Here is a 6,914-nt window from a genome sequence, read left to right on the forward strand (position 1 = left end):
AGTTAGTGATAACGGAAAAGACTTTGTATTCCTTTCGTTCGATATGAAGGAGAAACGAAGAAATTCAGTTTACACGTTCATGTGGTAAGGTTGTTATTGTAAGGTTCAGCATAAATGTTCTCTTGCGTAGATGGTATTTAAATTTCATCACATTTGCAAATAATCCTGCACTGTTAGAGTACCTATGAAAATTAGGACAAATTTAAGTTTTCGTCGAATATGCACATATATGTAAATAATCAGCTGTCTTTTTTTTTTCTTTTATAATATAAAATAATTGAGTGTGCGTGTTTCTGTGTCAGCGAGCATGTGTGTAGATATTTAGAACCTAGTATAAAACTCTCTCTCTCACGTACACGATGACTTTCTCGAGAACACCCGTGCCCACTCATGTCGTAGAAATATGCAAATTCCCCTTAAAATAACACTCTCGCTGTACTACTGAGCCAGAGAAGATAACGGTCCCTCTCCTCTACGCGAGAGGTCGAAAGCAGTCGAGCGTCGAATGTAAACAACGTAGGACTATTATAGGTCGACCCCCAATTTAGTGGTGACGACCCCGCCTACGCCCTCCCAGTGTGCTACAAGGGCGCTCATCTCTTTGTCGCGATGGGATTTTAAGCCGTAGGTGTTTACCGTGAGTGTGTGCGAGGTACTCATTACTCGAGGCAAGATAAGGCCTACTTTGAGGAGAGATACTGTCAGGAAAAGTAATTGCTATGAACAGATGATGGACATTCGGCGGGTACTGGAGTCCTGTTTTGGCACATTAACGTTGTTCGCAGTATTGTACTTTACATACTGATATCCCATAATAATAAACCATATCACTGATGTTAACGATTGCAATTGATGCCACATATTTGTGTGTTATTCGTCAATGGTATAAACTGCGATAATACATCAACTGATAAGACATTAGTAAGCCACGTTCATTAAAGCAGGAGCTAGGGGCATTTGGTAACTGCGATACCAGTATTATTCATTGGAATTTCAACTACATTTGGATCTTTGGTGAAATGAAGTGGATATTGTTTTGTCAGGATAAGAGAGAGATGTCCTAGATTTATAGATATTTAAAAGCTTGGTTGTATCTTATAGATTTATATATATATAAAAAGCCTGGTAATATCTTATAGATTTATATATATTAAAAACCTGGTTATATCTTATAGTGATTTCGTCATTATTGAGCTTAGTATGAAAAAATACATGCTGTTACAGGCAGGTTGTGGTTCCATTGCTATACAGTACAAATGAATGTAGATAACTATAATTCACAATATTTTTAGCATCAACAGGGATATCGAATCTATAAATAGCATTTTACACCAACTACGGCGACCTCTTCAGCTCATTGCAACGATCAGACACCGCCTGAGGCAACAGTTTTCGTCAACAACGTGCTTGCGTATCATTCATCACCATGAAGAATCATCCGCATTTGAAAATTAGCCAGCTTTTAAATACCCACTCCTTCCCACGAAGAGGTCACAGCCTCGACCTCCCCCTACGGGTCACCTCACGAGGCAGCCGAGGTGAGCAAGGGCGTGATGGGTGAGGAGGGGGGGGGGTTGCCTCTTCCGTACCATTCGACGCGGCGCCGTTGTCACTACCGTGTACGCTAACTTTTATATATATATATATATATATATATATATATATATATATATATATATATATATATACACATATATATATTGTGAGGGAAAAAAAATTTATATATATATATATATATATAGATAATAAAAACAAGCATATTATATATATAGATATATATGATAGATAAACAACACAAAATATATATATATATATATATATATATATATTCTATATATATATATATATATATATATGCGTAATATGCGTAGAAAGAGAGAGGATGCGATTGAGAGAGAGTAAGAGATAGAGAGGAAGATAGACACAGACAGACAGACAGAGAACGAGCGAAAGAGTAGGCAAGCCAATCGTTCATTTTCTTCCCCAAACGATCAGGTGAACACAAGGTCATTGCTGAGGGAGAAGTCTGCTAGCCTTCCTGTGCTCTTTGAACTTGGCATTTCTCATCACACATGTTCATCTTTTATCTCGATTCCATCTTCTCGCTAAAGATCGTTTAGTATAGAGTTCTGCCCTTTTGCTCATCGTGTAATCACATTCTTCCGGGTTCGTTTAATGTCTGGGATATTAAGAGATTAGCAAAAACTTATATCATGTCTGGAGGCCTATTCGAATACACGCATATACTGACACTCAGCACACGAGCACGCCAACACACACACACACACACACACACACACACACACACACACACACACACACACACACACACACACACACACACACACACACACACACAGAAACAAACAAACACACAAAGTTGCGGAAACGAACGTGCTTCTGGAAGAGGTCCTTAATCTCGGCCCAAGACACTTCCATGTAGCTGTCCCGAGAGCTGCACGCACGGGTTCGGGGGGAGTCACGACTTGCGCAATTCGTATTTCTTTTTACAGTTCATTCGTTGTTGTTTTCTTTTTTCTCCCATTTTTGGTTGGGGGGGAGGGGGAGGAGTAAGTGAAGTTTGTGTTACTCTTTATTTCTGTTACCCTCCCCCCTCTTTTTTCGGTATGAGGCGATGACTCACAATTTTTTTTTCTGTCTATCGATACTTCCCCGTCCCCTGCCTCTAAAGTTGCAGGCTTCACTTTATATTTTTTTGTAATAATTGTCTTTTTCTCCATTTTTTCCTTTCTAGTAAACTAATTGATAGGAGAACCCCTTCGTTTTTTTTTTTTTTTTTTTTTTTTTTTTTTTTTTTTTAAGTTTTTACTTAATTATATTTTATTCTTTATTATTATTATTGTATATGTATATATATTTTTTGCTTCGAATTCTTGTTTAGACTTCTTGTGGTTCAGTTTCTTATGTCTCATTTAATTTGTTTCCTCGTTTCTGAAAATTAAGTTGATAAATCAGAAAATCTGTTTATAAACAGATTAGAGCCAACTAAAGGTAGAAGTTGAGACAGAGACAGAAGTATAAATACAGAATCTACAGACAGGGACAGAGACAGAAGTAGAGGTAGCGGTGAGGGCGGTGTTGGGGTATTCATGTTCATTTACATTATACCCTCATTATACCTATGTTGGGGTATTTATGTTCATTTACCCTTCTCACTCAGTGGATTTTACAAAGTTATCTCAGATTTTATTCTTATAACTGTAATACGGCAAATGGCAAACATAAGGTACCACCTTCTCTACATGTTACGCTCACTAGTCAAAGATACCTGAAACCTGAAATTTGACCTTTTTTCGTTCACAGTTTGTTTTTATTCGTGACCGTTAAAATAAATTTGTAGACAAGGTATGCATTAGAATTAATATCTTCACAATGCAAGAGATGTTTTTGACCGGCATCGTTTATATTTTCGTCAGAAATACAGGATATTTTTCATTCATGCTATTAATCTTTACATTTGTGGCAACAAACACAGTTCAGTAAAATATGTGTGTGTGTGTGTGTGTGTGTGTGTGTGTGTGTGTGTGTGTGTGTGTGTGTGTGTGTGTGTGTGTGTGTGTGTGTGTGTGTGTGTGTGTGTGTGTGTGTGTGTAACTAAGATGTACCCTAGCTTGTATCTTAATGATTATGATACGGCTAATCATCATTACATTCTATTTCGTTCAGTTTGAGCGATTCGTTCTTCTGCTGTATTTGATTTTTAAAAGTAATGTTGCTATTCCTTTGTTTATCTCCATATTTGCCGGGTTACTGACTTTTTGAAGATTTTATCAGCGTGGTGTTACATTTTCACTACTATCTATATCTGAAGATAAAAATCCAATTCAAGGAAAAGTTCCCCGTAATTATTACATTTTCTATGAGTATAATGAAACATTTCATTTTCGTTTTCTCTGATCACTATAATATAAGGATAGACTATATCATATATCTGTAATCAAAATTATCTTGATAAAGAGAGTTAATAAATGGTTGGTATATGAAAATTTACCGTATGCTTAAATTGTCTCTGCACTAATATGTGATACCATGGCGAAAATTGAGGTATGCTGTCCCAACTTGAAATCTAAGACCGGGGATACTATTAAACAGTGTAGTTTACTCATTTACCGGAGACGGATCCAGAGCTATCTCTAAAGAACGAGCCATACGGCCTACGATAAGTCGACCGTAAATTCAACTCTCCCACTTCCTTCAACTTCCTAGTCAGCACAATCTCTTACTTGGTTGGAAGTAGAGGCGGACTTTATGTACTGTTCGGAAATCGGTGAAACGGGCATGGCTAGAAAGAGTTTACAGCCAGTTAAGAAAGGAATACTCCACTGCACGATGAATAATAATCATACATATTTAAAATAAAAATCGTATCGTAACGCCTTTAAGAACAACGCTGTGGTAATTGGCGATTTAGAAATCAAACTCGCTGTTATACATTCAGAATTTCTTGTGGCGCAGCAGTAACGATTCCCATTCCAACGTCGCTGGTAAAAGGTACGAGATGTGAATAAACCTTCCCCTGAGAAGACTTAACTGGTATTCAGTGCTCTTGCTGGCTGTATGGCAGTTTAATAATATTTTTCTGTAGAGATAGCGTAGCACGGGCTCATTGGTCACTCAAGCTACTCAGAGAAAGCAACTAATCATAAATGGAATAACCTGTGGGATTATGATGAGCCGTTTTGATTAAATTTAGCAACTGAAAGAACGTGTGTCTGTAAACAAATTGTAAGGAATTTATCATCTTTAGATGATTTTTGATGGAATATCACAAATGATAAAAGCATTTTGTATATTACCACTAAAAGTAATACCGATATCTATCTGTCTGTATGTGTAGCCATATGTTTCTAAGTATGTATATATGCATGCATGTTTATATATGTATTTGCGTATGTATGTATCTCTTCATTTGTCTATCCATTTCTACATACTCTACCATTCTACAGCAGGACTAGGCCTCTCACACGTCTTCCATCACGAGGTTGTTTGGCAGTACTACCCTTGCCTGATTCGATGGTCTTCCTAATCAAGCGCGGTCTGGTTACATCTTGGCCTACGGCGGGAACATTCCTTACGGCAAATGCATATCGTGGACATTCTCATTCTCATTCATGCATTTTCTGCATGCATTTCACAAGACGATATGTCGTTTTCTCACCGTGAGATCGCTCTCGAGCCAGCGGTTTTCATTAGATGCTATATGAGATTTGTGCTCTTTACGGCCTGGCTTTTCTTATGTTAAGGTATATGTAATAAACAAGTATCAGTGTTTGTTTTAGTAACATTCAAAGAAAATAGTGTTGTATTTTTTGTTTCACCGAAGCATTATTTTCAAGTAAAAAAGGGGGAAAAATTAGCAATTTATCAAACAAGAAAAACTAGCGCTGTTTGATTACTAGCCTTGAGGACTTCGTGATTTCCAGTCATAATCAAATTGAATAAATAATTGTTAAAAAAAAATCACATTACACTGAAAATATCGACTGTCAATTTCACCTAGGCGATATTTCTGCAACAGCAACTTCACGAGAGATCATTAATAATTCACTTTCTTTTTAAAATGCACACTGAAAATACTTAAAGCCGAATTCACCTACACAATTATATTTCTGCAACAGCAATAGTACAATGTTTTCTCAAATGGCAACATTATTACTTGAAATATGTGACGTTATCCTTCTAATAGAACAATTACAACTAATGTAAAGGCCCCTTCAGCATAATCTCGACCGCAAAACAATGGTGACGTTCAATCTCGAAACAATCTTGACAAATATCCGTTTGCAAAGAGAAAGAGAGAGAGAGAGAGAGAGAGAGAGAGAGAGAGCTTCCGTTAAATTTATAAATGTGAAAAATATAATTTCGATAAGATAAGAAATAAATTACATTTCACATTGTCTGGAAATATTTGTAAGGTTTTCTCACCAGATTAATTGACTCTTGCATTATAAATGACAATTTCCTAATTACTTAATGGATTGTTTGACGATTTGTAAGTGGTCCGGAATGCACATTTAAGTCACATTGATTAATAACCTTTTTAAAAATTGACATTTGTAGAAGATATAAACTTGTTTTAAAGTATATTATAAATGTGTGTGTGTGGGATATACATAAGTCTATTTCTGTTACCAATAGACCATGTGGCTGCTTTCCACGTGGCTCCAAGTCCAAATTAGAACCATCAACTCAGCGAGGGCGTAGATTACGATTATAATCTGACCTCGCCTGACCCGACAGTTCGTCGTCAGCGCCCGACGTGGTAAGGTCGACCCCCCCCCCCCTCGCCTCAGGCAGGTCGACCTCACCGCTTTACCCACAGACATCGTCTCGAGTGTTCCTTTACTGTGTTAAATTCTTAGTAATAAAGAGTGAAGCCGTTATGCCAATATAACTACCCCTGCTAAGCCACTGTACTAGAGGACGCATAGACTCATACAGTGTGTGTGCGTGCGTACACACATACATACATGTACAAGTGTGTTTGTGTATTTATGTATGTATACGTGTATGTATGCGTGTGCGTACGTGTGAGCCCATATTGACAAGATGATCTTGACAGAAAACATGTTCACATTAAAACTGCTTGGGCGAGCAGCTGTCAGGAGGAAATAACAGCAAAGTGATATAATCTGAGATAATTTTAAGATTACACTGGCCTTTATTAAAATTAACCTTCACGTCTGTCCATCATTTATAACAAAGGCTTTCGAACAGGTAAATAACTGTTCTTACATATATATATATACATATATATATATATATATATATATATATATATATATATATTCTTTTCTTTTCTTTCCTTTTTCACTATTAGACATTCCGAAGCCTCCGGGTTAGTACAGTGGTAACGTGTCGGCCTCTCATCCGAGTTGGTCGGCGGTTCGCGC

Source organism: Penaeus monodon, chromosome 10 (assembly GCF_015228065.2).
Source record: "Penaeus monodon isolate SGIC_2016 chromosome 10, NSTDA_Pmon_1, whole genome shotgun sequence".
Taxonomy (NCBI): domain Eukaryota; kingdom Metazoa; phylum Arthropoda; class Malacostraca; order Decapoda; family Penaeidae; genus Penaeus; species Penaeus monodon.